The 20,894-nt window shown below is 44.1% G+C and overlaps 1 long non-coding RNA gene across 1 annotated transcript; it reads left to right on the top strand.

Moving 5' to 3' along the window:
- The first annotated feature begins 4,868 nt into the window (after positions 1 to 4,868).
- On the top strand, positions 4,869 to 19,963 carry LOC131907147 (uncharacterized). The gene is made up of 6 exons (XR_009378300.1): positions 4,869 to 5,114; positions 5,552 to 5,603; positions 6,941 to 7,024; positions 7,654 to 7,752; positions 18,995 to 19,069; positions 19,789 to 19,963. It is a non-coding gene; the product is annotated as an uncharacterized LOC131907147 (long non-coding RNA).
- The last annotated feature ends 931 nt before the right edge of the window (positions 19,964 to 20,894 follow it).

Genomic DNA, 20,894 nt, shown 5'->3' with positions numbered 1-20,894 from the left:
ACACAGATGTTTCAGTTTTACCACTAACTGTGTGGCCTTGAGCACTTCTGTAGAATGATGGCATTCTGTAGGTTGTGACATGTAAATTGCATGGCCAGGTACAGTGTTTGGCATAATATTAAGCAAATAGAATGTACTTCTCAAATGTCATAATTGCAATGTAATTCTCACAAAGAAGGATAGCGCAGAGAAAAGTGAATTCATTTGCATATGTCGCACAGCCTGTAAGGGGTGGACCAGAGTTTGTCTCAGGCAGTTGAACTTCAGAGCTTTTGCTGCTAGCATTCTGCTGCATCACTTTTGATGGTGAGAGAGACTGGACTAGAGATGTGTCTTGCTGAACTTGAGGTGAATTTTCGTTTTTTGGGTGTGCTTGGGTTCTCTCCTCCTGACCTTCCTTTGTGATTTTAAGCATCTTACTGCCTGTGCCTCTGTTCTGAGTCGGTTTTTCCCCAGATGCAGAGAAATGAAAGAATGCTTGGTTGCTGAAGGGCTGGGCATTCCCTGGGCCAGAAATACGAGCTAAATATGTATGCCTTAGTGTTCTAGTCTTCTTTGGACCAGAAGTAAGATCTTGTTTCTCGTTATGTTTACCATTTGTTGTTGTTGTTGTTTGATGTATGTGTCTGTTAGGCACATGTGTGTGGGTGCTTGTGGAGACCAGAAGAGGGTGTTGGGTCCTTCTGGAGATGGAGTTATAGGCAGTTGTGAGCCACCTGATGCAGCCACCTGGAAACTGGACTCGGGTCCTCTGCAAGAGCAGCAAGTGTTCTTAACCACTGAGAGCCATTTCTCCAGCTCCTAGTCTGTTTATCAGCAATTAGTAACGCTGAGAAGCAGAGCAATCAGCGTACCCTGAGAACTCTGGTGTGGACTTTACGTGGAATTAGCTCCTTTAATCCTTGAACCTTGTGAATAGTCACGCTTGTTTTATATTGTTTGAAGAAGGTTAGGAGGCTCACTTAGAGCCATACTGTTAATAATGGTAGAGCTGGGATTTGAGCAGTGTTCTGGCTGCAGATACCTGCACCTGCTGCCCCCATGAAAAGTGTATAATGCCAGTTGAACACCCCATATGTGAAATACTAAGGAGTACATTTTTTTAAATCTCTTAGGTTGTTTTTTTTTTCAGTATTTGCAAGATTTCTTTACTTTTTTTTTTTTTTTAAAAACCAGTCAAACATCCCTAATAAAAAAAATACAAAATACAAAATTTAAAAAGTATGTTATATGATTGTGTGATTTAAGAGGTAATGAGGGGCTGGAGAGATGACTCAACAGGTCAAAAGCACCATTTTTCTTTTCCTGAAAAATGGGAAGATTTTGGTCACTAGAAATAATGGCCCATGACTGCCTGACTTTGCTCCAGTTTATACCTAGGACTTCACTTACTTTTAGACTTTTTGCCCTCATGTATTGAGCAAAGTATCAGTCTCGAGGGTCTCTGAGGTCCTCTTGAATGCTGACTGATAATAAAAAGGAGGGTAGCACTGCTCAGCACTGAATTTGGAGTGAGGCACTTGTAAAGTCAAAGGTGGCCTGTCTCAGAAGATTCCAGCTTTAAGGCCAAGAGATGAGCACTCCATGAACATGGTAGCTCTACTCTTTCTTGAGGCCAATTGCCAAGGGAACTCAGCCTCTGGTCAGCAACAGCTAGGGACACTTTGGTTGAGGCTTGGGTAAGGTTAGCTAAAGCAAGCAGGTCACTCCCCGCCCCCACCTTTCCTTTCCTTGTCTCTTCAAAATGTTGGTTTTGTACCTTTTCGTGTGTGCAGCACTGTTTTAAGAACTTAACTAGTGGGGCTGAGAGATGGCTCAATGGTTAAAGCACTGACTGTTCTTCAGAGGTCCTGAGTTCAATCCCAGCAACTACATGGTGGCTCACGACCATCTATAATGAGATCTGGTGCCCTCTTCTGGCCTGCAGGGATACATGCAGGTAGAATACTGTACACATAATAAATAAGTCTTTAAAAAAAAGAACTTAACTCCTCGTATCCTGTAACTTATCTTCATAGTAATCTTATGCGAATAATGACTGCTAAACAAAATGTGTAGATAACAAAGCTGAGAAAAACAGTTCAGTGGTGTGTTCACATTGTTGAGATGGTAAGTGTCAGGTCTGTGCCTCCAGCCACTGGATTATAGAGCTTGGGGGATCTGAAAAAACAAGCAGGAGAGAGTCTTTAGTGTTGTCGGTGACTTTTTAGCTCATGATGATGATCGTTTAGAGCCGAAGAACCTTTGAAGTGTTTAACATAGTCTCCTGATCTGCTGTCTACTACAGGCATGCTTTCTTCTCTCCCCTGACAGACATCCACCCTATTCTGTTCCAGGGCCTCACTTTACTACTTCCCCTAATTTTTTTTTTTTTTTTTTTTTGAGACAGTTTTTGCTCTGTAGCTCAGGCTGGCCTGACATTCTTTTTTTTTTTTTTTTGGTTTTTCGAGACAGGGTTTCTCTGTGTAGCTTTGCGCCTCTCCTGGAACTCACTTGGTAGCCCAGGCTGGCCTCAAACTCACAGAGATCCACCTGGCTCTGCCTCCCGAGTGCTGGGATTAAAGGTGTGCGCCACCACCGCCCGGCAAGGCCTGAAATTCTTAATCTTCCTACCTTGGCCTCCCTAGGAATATAGTCGTGTATCACCATGTATCACCATGTATCCATGTCTGACTTACTTCCCCATAATATTGTTGCATAGTTGTCATTAACAAAAGATTATTTCTCTCTCTCTTTTTTTTTTTTTTTTTGAGACATGGTTGATCCTGCTGTCTAGCCTTTACAGTCTTGCCCACAGCCTCCTGAGTACATGGGGTTGCTGAGATGCCAGGCTTTATTTTTTGTTTTGAGTTGAAATTTAATTGCGATGTCTCATTAAATTTAGGCTAACCTGGAGCCCCATAGAATTAGTCCATCTCCCACAGACAGCCTTAGCTTGTGTCCAGGCACACTTGTAGTCTCCCTATAGCCTTTTTTTTTTTTTTTTTTTCACTTGGGTCACCCTGCACAGAAGCCCTCTTACCTCTAAGTACTTGGCAGATGCAGTCCGGCAGATGTGTATCACTTCTTGTCATTATTTACTCCAAGGTGCAAAGCCTTTTTCACCGTGGAGAAGAAATCAGGGATGTGTACAGTCTTTCCTAGCTTGGAGAATGGGTGGAGGGGGAGTCTTCAGTTTCACAGAAGCTGGGGAATTTTATCGAGGGCTCTCCTGGGCATCTTGAGAAAATCACAAAATGGCTGGAAATTATTCAAGCTGCATTTACTTTACTAGGCCACTAGGTGTTGAGCGACTCACAGACCTGGGAGCAGGGACTGCTGTGTCAGTGGCTGTCTGAAGACAGCTTACCTCACTGAAAGGTATTTTAGGTGCTGAGAAAAAAAAGTGTTCCTCATATGCTTTGTCTTTCTTGGCTTTGTTCTAGTTTTAAATACTAGTGTGAAAAAGTTCTTGGAGTGTTTTTCTTAGAAGAGGGGAATGAGTATGTGTGACTTAACAGTTTAAATGGAGGCCAGCATGGTGGCTCAGTGGGATCCCTGGGACTCACATGGTGGCAGGAGAACCAGCTCCCATAGGCTGTCCTTTGAACTTTATACACATGACATACCACCACTCCAGTAAACAGTACATTTTAAAATTTAAATTCATTTGTAAACTGAAAAACAGATGTCAAGTATATTTCTTGGGGGGCAGTGTGATGTTTTCACATGTATGTACATTGTGCAGTGTTTCAATTAGGTTAAACTGTAGCACCTATCCCTTAAACATTAATCCTTTCTTTGTGGTAAAAACCAAAAAAAATTCAAACTCCATCTTTTAGCTTCTGGAATGTATGACACATTATCACTTTTGTAGTCTTCCTCTTTGACTTAGCGTGGCCAAACTCTGCATATTCCTAATTGTAACCTCTCCACCCTCATTCCTTCTCTCTCCAGCCTCTGACCACCATTCCATTCCTGGCTGTCATGAGATCATCGTCCTTATTTCCATGGATGAGGAGAGTGTACAGTGCTTGCTTTTTGTGCCTAGCTTGAGTCCATGTTGTTGCAAATGACAGACTTATAAAAAGTTAACTTTTATTGGCTGAATAGCAGTCTATAGTCTATAGTGTGATTGTGATTTACATTTTCTTCCCCTTTCCCTCCTTCTCACTGTCCTACTTCCTTTTTTTTTTTTAAATTTTTTAAAATTTTGTTTCTCTTTGAGCTAAGGATGGGACCCAGGTCCTCGTGATGGTAGGTCAGCATCCAAACAGAGCCCCAGCTTGCATTATGTAGTTATTGTCAGTAGTGCTTTTTTTTAAAGATTTATTTATTAAGTATACAGTATTCTGCCTGCTTATATGCCTGCATGCCAGAAGAGGATACCAGATCTCATCGTACATGATCGTGAGCCACCATGTGGTTGCTGGGGATTGAACTCAGGACCTCTGGAAGAACAGCCAGGACTCTTAACCTCTGAGCATCTCTACAGCCCCTGATGTCTTTTTTTTTGTTGCTCTTTTGTTCTAGACAGGGTCACACTTATGTAGTCTGGCCTCAGAGCTGACATCTTGTCTTAGCCTGCTGAGTGGTGGGATCATCTGCATGTCTCAGCACACTTGGTCCTGTGTGAACGGTGTCTTCACATCGTTCAGGATTCTTGACTGCTTGATCACAGTCAGCAACTTTCTGGCATCTTGGGATTCTAGAGATGCAGATGAAGCATCCAGTGCCAGCAGCATGTGCCAGTGGCCTGTGCTGGTCCTTCCTCAGTCCTTTGTAAGCAGTAACGGATTACCACTGGAGTCTGTGGATTTTATTTATGCCTGAATTTTACCATCGAATGCTGAGGTGTGCTTTTGAAAAGTAACTCTGATTTTAGAACTTAAGCCTTTCTTGGTGCAGGTGCTTTCCAGTCTCTCTATGTTATGGGCGAAGAGACTGAGACTGAACCCAGAAAAGTGAAGTGACGTGCCTTGAGTCACAGCTAGCCACCATGAACATCAGGCACATAACTCCTGCTGAGCTGCTCCAGTGCTCCAGTCACCCCACAGCAAAGGCTCATTAGGAGTAAATTAGAAAGTTTCTCTGAGACAGGAATCTGCCGGCAGTTCCTGAGGAATCAAGAAGAGGTAACAAAACTCTTTACACTCAAAATGTGGCCCATGTGAAAGACTTGACGATCCCTGTGCCCTGGTGTTCCATTAATGGATCTACCTCATAATTCTCAAACTCTATAAGATCAGAAAGTTGCTTCAACTTTGGAGAATAGAGGTTTTGAGTAGCCTGGAGCTTGATAAGTGTGATCATGCCCTGTTGTAAATACTGGACAACCTAATCAGCTGCCAAAGCTTGGAGACAGACACCATAAACTGTCTTATCAGCGGTCTGGTTTCTGTTTGAGTTCCAGCCTGGGACTCTTCTGATGGGAACCACCTGTTCCTGGTCTGTTGAGCTTTGGATTTCCCCAGTCCCTCAGTCCTTTCAGTTTTGAAATGAAACCTGCTCTACAGGGTGAGGTCAGGTCCAAGAGGACTTTGACAGCTCACAGCAGCTTATTTTTTTCTAGAGCCACCTGGTATGTGAGCTTGTGATGAGAGAGGTGATGAATCAGCTGTTGGGTAAGATCTGGGCAGTGTCATTTCTTTGGGTAACCGGGAAAACACAACCAAATACATATGTTTACTGCTCAGGAAGCTGAAAGTTACGAGTGCAGTCACCAGAGGGCTGCACAACCTCAGCCTTGCTTTCCTGAAGAGAACATTGCCCACCCCCAGTGCCCTTCCCAGATTTCTCTGTGTAGCTGGCTGAGACTAGCTTTGAACTCCTAATTCTCCTGTCTCAGCCTTTAGTGTTAGGATTACAGGTGTACACCACTCTGCCTTGCTCCAAAAGGTTTTATCTCAACTTCTTGTCTCATCCGTAGGACCTCCTCGCCTCCTTTCTATCCAAGTCTCTGGCCTCTCTCTGCTATTCTTTCCTTGCCCTTCACCATAAACCTCCTCCCAGAGCATAGCACTTCACTTAACTCTTTCTAGTAAGACTGGGTCACCACATGACCTCACTGGGATGCCCCTGCATCATTTCGTAGTACTCCAGAACTGCTTTTAGTCCATAGAACATCTCTCTCCTTTGGGATTTCTGCTGGATCAGTGCCAACTGCATGTCTTCCCTTGTCTTCCACATTCAGTAGTCCCAGTGGATTATTGGTAGCTAAGATAGCCTGGGCCCAGAGGTTCAGGAGAGAACATGGCATTGAGAGGCTATGTTAATATGTTAAGATGTGGGCAAGTGTGAAGCCATGCGACCATGAAGGCTGTGTTGGGTGGGAGGGACAGGAAATGCAGTACTTAAAGTAGGTGTCCTTTGTAGCTTTCCTCTCCTGCTCATTCTGTTTGGGGTTGGAATGCAGCTTAGTGGTAGAGCACTTTATTCCCAGCACCACAAACATCAGCATGCTTGGAATTTAGTAATTTATGTGGAATATAGCAGTCTTTGATTCCTTCTCCCATTTCTGTTCTCTAGAGAGAATGTATCTTTGGAATGTGTGAACCCAAGGAAAAAAATTAGATCTTTAAGTTTTATCTCCACAAATGATATAGATGCTATGTATTATTCTGATATTTCCTTCTTTGTCTAAGAATGGGCCTTCAGCCACTGTGGTGGAGCACATCTTTAATCCAAGCACTCAGGGAGGTAGAGGCAGCTGGATCTGGATGAGTTCAAGACCAGTCTGATCTACATAGCAAGCTCCAGGTCAGGGCAAGGCTACATAGTTAAGACTCTTTCTCAAAAACAAAATAAAACAACAAAGAATGGGCCTTGGCAGTATCCCATGTTAGTAAGTAGTCATTTCATTATTTTTGGCTGCTATATAGTATTTCATAAAATGGATAATGCTTTGTTTTATTTAGCCACTTTCCTGTTGAGTGACATGAAGGTGTTTCTCTGTTTCTAGATGATGCTTACTGTGGCTTAAGAGTTGATGTTCTGTTCCTACGCATTGATCTCAGCCTTCTTCAGTTCACAGGGAGAACTTATGGTGAGTGTGTGTGTGTTTCTGTTTCTGCAGTGCTGGGGATGGAACCCAGGGCCTCATATATGCTAGGCAAATGGGCTTCATCACCAGCCCCGATATCTTGCATTCATGATGAGCATGCTGTGCTCCTTCTCTGGTTATAACATCTGCTCCCATCCGCTTATAACCAAGCCCTGCATCGACTAGACATCCCTTCTTCCCATTCCTGGTCTGATCACTATCAAACACCAGAATGGGCCCTTGGGATTCCTAGACCTAGACTTTGCCTTCTTTGTTGCCACTGCCATATGCTGTGGTTTTCTCATTTACCAGGTTAAATGCTGTGTAAAGAGCTTACAGTAGTCAGGGGCTACCGAGTGAGGTGTGGTGGTGATGATGCAGTCACCTGATTCCACGCTTGACTTTCTGTTGTTGTTTTGAGACTGCCCCTGAGTCCTGGTGAGTGGAGGCCCTCCTGGCATGGGAGCCCAGAGTCTGATAGAACTGGAGGGAAATACCGTACCTTGGGTGCAGGCTGATCTTACTTTGTGTCAGGTGCAGGCTAAATTTACTTTGTATATCTTTTATTTTCGAACTTTTTGAACTTATTTTGCATTTGAGTGTCCTTACAAGAATGTTGTATTTAAAAACAGGGCGGTGGTGGTGCACATCTTTAATCTCAGCACTCAGGAGGCAGAGGCAGGTGGATCTCTGTGACTTTGAGGCCAGCCTGGTCTACAGAGCAAGTTCAGGTGAGCCAAGGCTACACAGAGAAACTCTGTCTCAGGAAAGAAAAAAAAAGAATATTGTATTTGGAATTGTAACCAAGGAGCTAGAGACATGGCTAATTAGTTAAGAGTGCTTGCTGATTGTTCTTGCAGAGGACATGAGTTTGGTTCCTAGCATCTACTCTGGCTGCTCACAACCACTTGTAACTCCAGCCCTAGGCTTCCATGGACTCCCACACTAACTTGTGCATACACAGACACATCCACAGATTAAAAAGAAAACAAACATTTAGAAATTGTAATCCATTCTACTAGTGAACAGAAAGGGAGGAGGGACTCTCAGAGCTTGGTTGCAGTATAGATGGCTTCATAGTTCATCAATTGAAGACCATATGTCTCAGACATACAGAGTGGCACATGGAACCGCCACCGAGGACAGAAAAGCTGCACTGTCCAAGTCTGGGCTATGTGGAGAATGTCAATGTTATAGGAGTCCAGAGGAGGGAGACAGAACCAAAGGATCACTTAGGAATTAAGCAGTTCTTCTTAAAGAGGAGTAGATGGTTGAAAAATACCAAGTTCACTTAATGCACACATTTAAAACTATTTTAATCACAAGGGGCTTCTTGAATGGAGGAGACTGAACTAGCTCGTATTAAGTGCTTAAATAGAAAATAGTATGAAAATAAAAGATCACTGGGCGGTGGTGGCACATACCTTTAATCCCAGCACTCGGGAGGCAGAGTCAGGCGGATCTCTGTGAGTTTGAGGCCAGCATGGTCTATAGAGTAAGATCCAGGACAGGTACCAAAACTACACAGAGAAACCCTATCTCAAAACAACAACAACAACAACAACAAAAACCTGCACTGACTGTCTTGCACAGGACCTGGGTTCTGTTCCCAGCACCTACATGGTGGTTCTGGGGGATCTGATGGATCTGATGCCCTCTTCTAGCCTCTTTGGCCACTGCATGCACATGGTGCAAGGACATCCTTGTAAACACTCATACACATAAATTAAAAAAAAAATAAGGGCCAGGCAGTGGTGGTGCAAATCTTTAATCCCAGCATTCAGGAGGCAGAGGCAGGTGGATCTCTGTTAATTTGAAGCTGGTCTGGTCTACAAAGAGAGTTTCAGGATGGCCAGGGCTACACAGAAACCCTGTCTTGAAAAACCTAAAATAAAATAAAAGGACATCAGCAGTATTTCCATTGGACATTTACAGTGGTTGGTTTTTTTTGAGCTGAGGATCGAACCCAGGGCCTTGGGCTTGCTAGGCAAGTGCTCTACCACTGAGCTAAATCCCCAATCCCATTTTTTTTTTTGGTTTTTCAGACAGGGTTTCTCTGTGTAGCTTTGTGCCTTTCCTGGAACTCGCTTTGTAGACCAGGCTGGCCTCGAACTCACAGAGATCCGCCTGGCTCTGCCTCCCGAGTGCTGGGATTAAAGGTGTGCGCCACCACCGCCCATTTACAGTGTTTTTTTTGCTTAGAAAGATTTCTCTTTGGTCTGTCTTCTTCCATTAAGAGCACAGCTGCACAGCTTTTAAATCATCTCCTTAAAGAGGCCTTCCTGACTACCTGAGGATTCCATGAGCTACCAATACACTTGTCTGTCCCATTACCTTATTTGTCTTTTTTAAAAATTTGATTTATTTATCCATCTCGTGTGTGTGTGTGTGTGTGTGTGTGTGTGTGTGTGTGTGTGTACACTCACCACTGTAGCAGTGTGTGTGTAGGTCAGAGGACAGCTTTCAGGACTTCTCCTTCCACCATGTGGGACCTGGGGATAGAACTCAGGTCATCTTGCTTGGAGGCAAGTGTCTTTACCAGCTGTGCTATTTTCTTGGTTCCTCCTCTTCCTCCTCTTCTTTTTTTAAATTTATTTTTATTTATGTGTGTGAGTGTTTTGCTTACATGTATGTAAAAGTACCATGTGCATGCGGTGTGTTCTCTGAGGCAAGAAGGACTGTTCCCCTGGAACTGGAGTTACAGTGAGCTGCCATGTGAGTGCTGGGAACCGAACCTGGGTCCTCACCAAGAAGAGCAAGTGCTTTTAACGGCTGAGTCATCTCTCCACCCTGTATTACCTATTCTTTGCATAGCACTTGTCATTATCTAGTATTTTTCTGGCTTACTTTCATATTTGCTTGTAGTCTCTAAGTAGAATTGGCTTTGGCTTATTGTCATTGTTATTTGATCACCTTTGATAATTATTCTGGCCAGGATGAGCCACCTAACTTGCTTGTCTGGAGTCACTGAATATTTTCCTGAAACCAGAGAAGGGTGGCAGGGACTTGACCTTGGGGGACATGCATGCTGAAGGTAGAGGGTAAAGATGGGATACTGCTTCTGTGGCTGCTGAAGGCTGAAAGAATGGAGCAGTGAGCAAGATAGGAAAAGAGCCCTGCAGGAGGACACAAACAGGGTTGAAACCAAAGGCTGAATCCTGAGGTCACCTGAGAACAGAGCGGTACATGGAGAGTAAGGAGGGCTGGGCAAGCATCTCCGGACAGGTCATTAATAACCACAGAGATCACCGAAACAGTCTCAGCTGCTGCCTCCTGTCCCTCCCCTCCCCTCCCCTCCCCTCCCCTCCCTTCCTACCTCCTTTTTTGTTTACTTTTAAAAGCATTACTGTGTTTGTATGGATGTGGAGGTGCACAAGTACCATCGTACATGTGTGGGAGTCATAGAACAGCAATTGGGAATTGGTTTTCTCTTTTCACTTGTGAGTTTACAGGATCAGACTCAGGTCCATCAGACTTGGATGGAAGCACTTTTACTCACTGAGCCATTTCATTGGCCCTTTCTCAGCATTCTTGCTTTTTGGTTTTTCAAGACAGGGTTTCGGGTTGGGCATTTAGCTCAGTGGTAGAGCACTTGCTAGGAAAGTGCAAGACCCTGGGTTCAATCCTCATCTCCGGAAAAAAAGGAAAAAAAGGGGGAAAAAAAAGAGACAGGTTTCTCTGTATAGTTTTGGTGCCTGTCTTGGATCTCGCTCTGTAGACCAGGCTGGCCTTGAACTCTCAGAGATCCACCTCCCGAGTGCTAGGATTAAAGGCATTCTTGCCTTTTTAAGGAATAAACTTTTGTCATATAGAAAGGATCTGGTAGTTAACATGCAGGGCTCCAGGGAGGTTGCCTGATGCTGTGTGTGTGTGTGTGTATTTGATGTGCTGCATGCTTCTTTTTCCCTCCCCAGGAGCCTGTTTTCTGTTGTTGTTTAAATTATTATTATTAGGCTATTTTAAAGACAAGGTCTCATTATGTAACTCTGGCTTTGTCCTGGAACTCATTATATAGATCAGGCTGGCCTCAAACTCAGAGATCTGCCTGCCTCTGTCTCCTGAGTTCTGGGATTAGCAACAAGTAGTTTTAACTGAACCATCTCTACAGTCTCTACAATCTTTTTAATTACACTTTTAATTTTTAAATTTTAGGGGTGTGTGTAACAGCACATATGTGTGGTGGTCAGAGAACAGCTTTGTGGAATCAGTCCTCTCCTACCATGTGGGTCCTGGAAATAAACTCAGGGTGTCAGTCTTGGTGGCAAGTGCTCTCCAGCTCTTCAAAACATAGTCAATTCAGCTATTTTATCTTTTAGAAATTATTACCTTTGTATTTATCCATTTTGTGTGCATGGGGTAGAGGGTGGGGTGACATGCAGGTGACACAGTGCACTTGTGGACATCAGAGGACAACTTGCAGGAGTTGGCTCTCTGTCGACCATGTGGATCTTGAGGATCATATTCAAATAGTCAGGCTTAACAGTGCCTTTACCTCATTGAGCCATGTGTCAGCTAGTTTATCTTTAAACATGCTTCCTATGTGGATGCCTGCAGTAGTCTTGGAGGAGGTGGTTGGAGGGAGGGAGCATTCCCCTCCTTCTGACCGAGGCTTAGGAGGAGCTGGCCTCCACAGCTGTAGGACCTAAGGGCTGGATTAAATCTGAATCTGGAGTTGCTCTGGATTTTGAGAAGGGACATGAGTGTACTAACTCTAGGGTGGGAATCAACCAGTGAAGCACAGAAAGAAGTAAGAAAGAGGCCAGGCCTTGGTAACACGTGCCTGGAGAAGCTGAAGCAGGAGGGTCTGGGCTATATCGCGAGATTCTATCTCAGTAGTGGAAGACTGGCTGGCCATCCTTTGGTGGTGGGTTCCAGACCGTTGCCTGGACTGGTCTTTGAGTTTATAGCAAGATCAGGGACTTTGATGTGCCAAAGAGACATGAGAGAAGCTGTCACTAACCCTCTTGGAGATGTGCTGTGTGCTTTTCTGTGTAGCTTGGACTTTACATAAGCTGAGAGGAACCAGAGTAAAAACAGTACTTGCCGAGACAGCATGCTCTCTGGAAGGCTGGAGAGTGTGACACAGATGGGATAGTCTAGGCAGGTCATCTGTCCCGTGCGAGGCACATCTGCTCTCCAAGCGAAGAGAGTGGCCCTGGTGACTGCTACAGTTTCCAAGGATGCCCTGTCATTGCGTACTGTTCTGTACTCTAAGCTTGTGCCTTCGTGTCCCCACTTCTCTTTGCTTTTTTTCTTTCTTTTTTTTTTTTTTTTTAAAGATTTATTTATTTATTATGTATACAGTGTTCTGGCTGCGTGTTTGCCTGCAGGCCAGAAGAGGGCACCAGATCTCATTACAAGTGGTTGTGAGCCACCATGTGGGTGCTGGGAATTGAACTCAGGTCCTTTGGAAGAGCAGCCAGTGCTCTTAACCTCTGAGCCATCTCTCCAGCTGCCCCCTTCTCTTTTCTGATCAGATTCCATAGTCCACTTAGACCTGTATTCTAGATTACCAGCTGCATGTCCAGCTTGACTCTTTGTGCACAATTTACTAACACTAAGGTTGCCAGCCAGCTTGCTCCGTTAGCCGTCAGGTTAATGATTTTGAAGTTTTGGGGAAAAAATTGAACTTTTTCTGGGCATGGTGGCACATGGCTTTAGCTCCAGCACTTGGGAGGTAGAGGCAGGTGGATCTACATGAGTCCGAGGCCAGCCTGGTCTACAGAGTGAGTTCTAGGATAGCCATGGCTACACAGAGAAACCCTGTCTGAAACAAAACAAACAAATGAAACATTCACAGACCAGATATAGGAAGGGGCAGAACCCAACTGCTTACGTGGAGGGCCTTAATGTCATCTGCCATTGCAAACCAGTGCTTTTGAGACTTACAGGAGATTTTGGCATTGGGAAGCAGGTTTAAATGCAGGCCCTGGTGGCTGCCCAGCATACTTGAGACTTGCCTGGAGGGTCTGTGTATGTTTCCTCTGCTCTAGTGAAAGCCTTCTTCCTCTACTCTAGCTGCCCTCTCTTCCCAGAGCTCTCTTTCATATTGCTTCAGTTCTTCCTCTGAGCAACTGGATATCATTTTCCTCCTTTAAGAGCTCAGTTCAGGGCCTCAGTTTAGAATCAGCAGTCTTCCACAGTTCCACCTGAATTATGGCCTATAAGGCTTTTAATATCTGCTCGAGCAGCACAGTGCTTTGCTCCTTTTCCTTTTTCATTGTGTAACCCAGGCTGATCTCTTATGATCATTCTGCCTCAGCCATCCTCATATTGAGATTCCAGGCCCATGTCACAATACACAGCTTAGCTTCTCTTACAGAGACCTTTCACCCTGTGTTCTGATTTCACCTAGGAAAGAGATGAGTTGTACTGTCCATTTTACAGATAGCAAGCTGAAGAGCTAGATGGGAGGGAGAGTGCACCCCCCTGACCCCAGTATTTCAGCACTGGGGCTGGGGAGATGGCTTGGCAGTTAAGAGTACTGACTGCTCTTCCAGAGGACCTAGATTCATTTTCCAGTACCTACATAGTGGCTTGCAACTGCCTGTAACTCCAGTCCCAGGAATCCAGTGCCCTTTTTTGCCTCTTCAGGCACTGCATACACATGATGTACAGACAGCAAGCAAAACATCTGTATACATAAAAGAAAAAGAAAAAAACAAAATCAGACAGCATGTTCCAACTCACTCAGGGACCATCACATAAGAGGAGGGTGGAGCCGGGCGGTGGTGGCGCATGCCTTTAATCCCAGCACTTGGGAGGCAGAGCCAGGTGGATCTCTGTGAGTTCGAGGCCAGCCTGGGCTACCAAGTGAGTTCCAGGAAAGGCGCAAAGCTACACAGAAAAACCCTGTCTCGAAAAACCAAAAAAAAAAAAAGAGGAGGGTGGAAAGATTGTAAGAGCCAAAGGTTGGGAGGGATCAGAGCAAAAAGTATCTTTTTGTTGTTCTTGTTGTTGTTGTTGTTGTTTTCTTGTTTGTTTGTTTTTGAGACACAGTCTCTCTGAATAGCCCTGGCTGTCCTGGGACTCTGTGTAGACCAGGCTGGCCTCAAACTCTCACAGAGATCCGTCTGCCTCTGCCTCAGGAGTGCTGGGATTGAGAGCATGGACTGGAGAGAATTCTTGAAGGAAGGAAGCTTCTCATGATTTTATCCCATAGTAATGAGCATGATATCTGCTCAGTGTGTACATGTTCAACAAAGACAGCAGAGGGGGAGAGAAACAGTCTGCCAGAGAAGTGAAGTGTGCCTGGTTTTTCTCTGACTTCCCTTGTGACTCATGTCCTATCTCAGTAGATGCTTTCTTCCAGCTGAGTGTGTTGGAGGCCTGGTGTATGCATTGTTGTTGTCTGTTGTCTGTCCTACTGAAAGCTCACAGAAGGGAGCAGAAGTCAGACAGGGCCCGAGGCCCTGGTCTGGAACTACGAAGAGACTTCTGTGTCACAGCCTAGGAGAATCTGGTTTCTCTTCCTAAATCAAGCCTGTGTAAAGAATGGTCAGTAGAGCAGCTGGACCCTAACGATACTTAGGCTCCTAAATTCAGAAAGTAGCCTAAAATAGAATACGATAAAAGTGACTTTTGTCATTTTCTCCGATAGGTTTTATTATTTTTTAAATTTTTTCCCCTTTTTTCTCTCTTCTTCCTTCCTTCCTTCTTTCTTTCCTTTCTCTTTTTCTTTCCTTTTTTTTTTTATTTTTATTTTTATTTTTTTCCTGGTAGAGCCTCAGATAGTTCAGGCTAGCCTTGAAATCTTTGTGTGACTGAGGATGACTCTGAACTTCTGTTCTTGTCTCCATTTTTCAGCTGCTGGAATTAACAAGTGGCTGCTACCATGCCCACTTTTAAGTGGTACTGGGGATTGAATTCAAGATTTCATGTATGCTAGGCAAGTACTCTACCAACTGAGCTATACCCTTAATCTCATTCTTTTATTAAAAAATTATTACTATTATTATTGATTATTATTACTATTGTTATTGTGTGTGTGTATACACATATGTGTGTGTACCACAGCTTGTATGTGGAGGTCATAGGACAACTTGTTTATGCAGGTTCTCTCTTTTCATCATGTGAGTTCCAGTGACTGAAATTCTGAAATTGAGCTCAGGTTGGCAGGCTTGATGATGTCTTACTGACCCCCATTATTTTTTTTTTAATTTTTTTTTTTTTACAACAGTGTCTCTCTCTGTAGCTTGAATTGCCCTGGAGCTCACCTAAGCTAGCCTCAAATTTATGTTAATCCTCTTGCCTCAGCCTCTCAAGTGCTACTGGTGGTGTAAGTCACCACACTTGGCTCCAAGCTGCTTCCTGGACGGCCCTGGTGAGGAAGTCCTGCATCTCTGGGGCAGCTGTGGCAAGGCAGTGGGTATAGGGCCAATCAGGAGTTAACTTTACCAAAGTAGCTCATGGCTTGTGTGGAGGAGGGGAAGATAGGGCAGTTCTGCTACGTCTCATACCTGTGCTCACCTCCACAGAGTCGGACACTGTGTGCTAGGGGAGAAGATCTGGTCCCCCGTGGCCTGTTGCTTCCTCCGTGTGATGTGTCAGTCTTGCTTCCTGCAAGCATCTGGAGCTCAAGAGGAAGAATAAGGAGTTAAATGGCCTGGCTTCATACCCTAGGGATCTTCCTGGGACCTGTCTTCCTCATCCTGTCCAGATTGCTTGACGGTTGCCTTCACCTTCCTCGGACTCTATTTTACCCTTCAGCAGCCTGGTTTCTGGGAAGAGGAGGAGCATGGGGACTGTGACATGACTTGAAGGGTTTGCCTGCGCCTTCCTTAAGTCCCCTCTGGAACACAGTAGAGGTGGAGGGAGTGGGTGGGAGGGCCACTGGCTTGGCATTCTGCCTAGATCTCTGTTAATATTTCTGCTTTTCTATGGGTTCTTTCTCTCTCCCAGCTATTAGTAGATTATGAGCATGGACCCTTCTGTGATTTTGCTTGTCTTGAGACCAGGTCTTGCTGTGTATCCCAGGCTGGCCTCAAACTTGAGATATTCTTGCCTGGGCCACATGATGGCTAGGATCACTGGCAAATATCACATCTGGATGACTTTATTTTATTTTATTTATTTTTGTTTTTCAAGACAGGGTTTCTCTGTGTAGTCCTGGCTGTCCTGGAATTCCTTCAGTAGACCAGGCTGTCCTAGAACTCACAAAGATCTGCCTGCCTTTGTCCCCTGAGTGGTGGGATTAAAGGTGTGCATTACCATCGCCTACCTATTTTAATTTTTTAATTGAATTTTTTTCCCTCAGGCTATGGTGGCTCAGCCTTTAATCCTAGCACTTGGGAGGCAGAGGCAGGTGGATCTCTGAGTTCGAGGACAGCCAGGGCTACACAGAGAAACCCTGTCTTTAAAAAAAAAAATCAAGGCTGGAGAGATGGCTCAGCGGTTAAGAGCACTGGCTGCTCTTCCAGAAGACCTGAGTTCAATTCCCAGCACTCACATGACAGCTTACAACTGTCTGTATAACTCCAGTTTCAGGGGATCCAACATCCTCATACAGAAACACATGCAAGTGAGATACCAGTATACATAAAATAAAAATAAATCTTAAAAAAATTTTCATACAATATATTTTGATCATGATCTCCCCTCCCCCAACTACTCCTAGATCCTCCCCCCACACCATAACAACAACAACAACAACAACAACTGGGAACCTTTGTCCACTTTCCTTTCTCAGCATTGGGACCCCATCTGGTTTGATGGCTGATTTTCTTTAACTTGACAGTTAAAGATCCTTTTGGGGCTGGAGAGATGGCTCAGCCCTTTTCCTGAAGACCTGAGTTTATTTCCTAGTACCTGTAAGATAGCTCAGAACTGGCTGCAACTCCAGCTCCAGAAGATCCGACATCCCCTTCTGGCCTCCTGGTGCACCGTACCACATGGTACACAGACATGCACAGAGGCAAAATACATACATTTTTATATATATATATATATATATATATAAATAAAACAACAACAAATACACCTTTTCATGCCTGGCATCATGGCACATGCCTTGAATATCAACACTCCTGAGGCAGAGGCAAGAGGATCTCTGTGAGTTTCAAGATCAGCCTGGTCTATATAGCAGCCAGTTTTAGGCTGGTCAGGGCTACATAGAGAGAACCTGTCTTACAAATAATGAATAAATGTAAAACAAAAAACCAGACACCTTTTCATGTCAACAAGTGCAGAATAGGTCATAAGAAGCCAGTGAACCTGAGTTCATAAGAAGCCGAGTGAGCGTGTATTGTTGACATGGGCAAGGACCAAAGCCTTGGACCCATGGGAAACTGATAAAGCCTTTCCTCATATGGGTCAGGCTGAGCACTGGCTAAGCTTTCCTCCTCTGGTTCAAGTGTGAGTGTTCACTAACGTTGATCAGTGTGGGCAAAAACTAGCAACTGCAGCTTCCTCCTCTCTAATGTTTACAGCCTGAGACGGAGTCTTACAGACTCCTCCACTGACATCAGCCTCTTGCCTCCTGTGCTGTACCAAATAAGGAATCTGGGATTCCAGGGTACAGCTCCATCGGAGAACATGCAGCTCGCCTGACCCCAGGTTTTCTGTACAGATATCTGTCTTTCTTCATTCCCTTAGTGTCCTGGTCAGGGTTCTAGGACCAAGCTTGGTGGGATGCAGCAATAGATGACTGAATTGTTTCATTGAGTGGTTGCATCATAGTGCATTTATTTCATAATATTTAATCAATTCATCCATGTTGTCAACAGCACATGATCTGACCCTTTACTTACTATCTTGAAAGTCCCTGTATCTCTTCCCTCCTGCTTTTATCAGTAACATTTCATACTGTTTGACTCATTGCATACTTTCTCATTTGTTTATTACCTACCTACTTCCAATAGGATCCAAGCTCCAGGCGAATGGTGTTTCTTCCCCTTTTCAGTACTTCTCAGCACCTGTTTGGAACAGTTCCTTGTATACACACGATGCTTAAGCATTGAGTGGTTGAATGTGACTTTTATTTGCTATATTCTGGGTGTTATATCCAGTGTGCTTATATATACTTCTCTGTACCTCTGTCTACTATTACCTTGGGAAAGATTCTAAGAAATGGAACAGCAGAGTTAAAGTATATGCACATTTACCACACTAGTTCACGGAACCAGCTTCCCTCAAGAATGTGACTTTCAGGTGGCACATAACTGTAATCCTAGTACTCAGGGCGTGGAGATGGAAGATCAAGAATTCTAGGTTAAGCTGGGCGGCAGTGGTGCATGCTTTAATTCTAGCACTTGGAGGCAGAGCCAGGCGAATTTCTGCGAGTTCGAGGCCAGCTTGGTCTACAGAGCAAGATCCAGAACAGGCACTAAAAACTACACAGAGAAACCCTGTCTTGAAAAACCAAAAAATAAAATAATAATAATAATTCTAGGTTAACTTCTGCACATAGTGGGTTCAAGGTCTTTCTAGACTGCATGAGGTGATGTCTCAAAAACTAAAACAGAAAAAAATAAAATCCCAAACAAATGGAAGAAGGTCAAGCTGGGTTAGCCTGGGCTGCACAGTTAAATTTAAGTCAATCTTTCTCCAATTAAGCAGTCTCAAACATAAAAAGAAACCATGCTGTGCTTTCTTTTATGTGTGATTTCTAGAAGGTTTTATATAGATATATAAAATCATATGTGTATGTATGTATGTATGACATGTAAGGCTCTAATGAGAGCAGGGTAAGAAGTTGGAGGGTAGTGGTGGGGAAAGTGCTCAGTATACAGTGTACTTGTGTAACACAGTACCATGTGTGATGACTATGTGCACTCAAAGTTGTTGATTGTGAAACAGTGTCTCACTGCATAACCTGGAGCTCACTAGGTAGACCAGGCTGGCCTCCAACTCATAGAGATCCACTTGCTTCTGCCTCTTGAGTGATGGGGTTAAAGGTGTTTGGGTACCACCACACCTGGTGGTTTCTCTGTGGTTCTAAGAACACTGAGTCTTGTGTTTCCATGTGTTCCCCAGCTGACGGATGGGAGACATGGTCTGGTAACACCATGCTTCAGACTGTGACTGTGGAGCTAGCCTGCTTGACCTTGGGTAAGTCCTGTGCCCCTCAGTTCTTGGTAAGGGAGGGTAATAATGGCACCTATTTGGAGGGATTTTATGAAGGATCATCAGTTGGGCTAAGGAAAATCTTAGACTAGTAACTGAGACAGTCAGTCCAGTAGGACTGCTTTGCTTTTGTAGTGCTGGTACCGACCAGAGCTTCCTGTGTACTGGGGAAGTGCTTAGAGACAGGGTCTGGTTTTCAGGGTCTATAGCTGAGGCTGCCTTGAACTGATCCTTTTGTATCCATCTCACAGTGCTAGGATTATAGGCCTGCCCCACCATTTCTGGCTTAAGGTTAATCATCTTTACATATGCATGCTGGGCAAGCATGCTATCACTGAGCCATCTCCAAAGCAGCCCTCTGATTGTTTTGCTTATTAACACTCATGAACTATAAATTACTGCATTTGTCTTTCAGTATTGCTTATGCGGTTATCTTCTGCCTGTAGAGTTTACATTTTTTGGCATTCAGATATTTTCCCTTATAGTCTTTTCTGCTACAAGACCAGTGTTTAGAAAAAGTATACTTTCCTATCTTGAAATTATAAAAAATGGCTTCTTGTTCTTTTGAGTGTACTTAATTTATTAATTTGAATTTTTAAATTTCAATAACTTTTCCATCTAGAATTTATTGTTAGGTAGAGAGTAGTTAAGTCTTGAGTCTTGATCCATTTTTTTTTTTTAATTTCTTCTTTTTTTTTTTAAAGGGCTGGAGAAATGTTAAGAATGTTTGCTGCTCTTCCAGAGAACCAGAATTCAGTTCCCAGCATCCATACCCCGTGGTTCCAAGGAATTCAACTCCTTTTTCTTAGCTTCCTCAAGCACCCACACACATGTGGCTTACACACACACACACACACACACACACACACACACACACAAATAAAAGAGACATTAAAAACAATTGTTTCTATTTTTACTTACTCTGTGTGTGTGTGTGTGTGTGTGTGCAGTTGTGTTCAGCCTGTACTCACTTGTGTCACTAGCATGTTGTCATGAGACTTGGTGGCAGACACCTTTACCTGCTGAGTTATTGCTCTCCCTCTCCCTTCTACTTTTTTTCATGAGGTAGGGGTCCAAACCTTCGCTGAAGGAGAAGCAAAAGCAGGATCCTTCCTGTGAAGCCCTGGCTGGCTCCACACTCTGTATCCTTCCTCCATCTGTCCAGGACTGGGGTTAGAGGCATATGCACATGTCCCCCTTCTCTCTAAACAGTCCATCCTCATAGGAAACAGCTCTGTTTCAGAGAGTGGGGGTAATGTCTGATAGTGGTCACGAGTGTTGTAGTTGCTGACTTGTAATTAGTTGTGTTGTGGACTGAGTTGAGGGGACTGCTGTCCTTGGTTGCAGCCTTTGCATGGCTCTGTAAACTTCCCATGCAGACCCAATAAAGAACTACTTTACAGGGCTCACCCATTCATGTGAACACAGTATTTTGCTTTTGTTCATAAACAAATGACAGGCTTGGGACATAGTCTAGCATGTCAAGACCCTGGGCTTGACCCCAGCATCACAGAAACAGCCAGGTGACTATAGCAGATACTTCCTCCAGCCTGTGGATACTGTGGAATATTGGTGAAGGGGTATTGAATGGTAATAACCCCACTGGACTCCAATTCTGTCCTTAACACCTGGAATTCTAGTTCCAGGAAGTTTCTTGCCTGGACTTAAAATGGAAGAAAGACCCAGGTATAATTGTGTAATCTCATTACAGCTGCTGCTGGCCACAAACAATGAAGAGAAGTTCACCTTCATGTGAAACACTGTGTATATGCAAGGTCCTGAGCAGCAGATATTTTAAGCCCCCCTTGAA

Source organism: Peromyscus eremicus, chromosome 3 (genome assembly GCF_949786415.1).
Source record: "Peromyscus eremicus chromosome 3, PerEre_H2_v1, whole genome shotgun sequence".
Classification (NCBI taxonomy): Eukaryota; Metazoa; Chordata; class Mammalia; order Rodentia; family Cricetidae; genus Peromyscus; species Peromyscus eremicus.
This window is presented reverse-complemented; position numbering and strand designations above follow the sequence as displayed.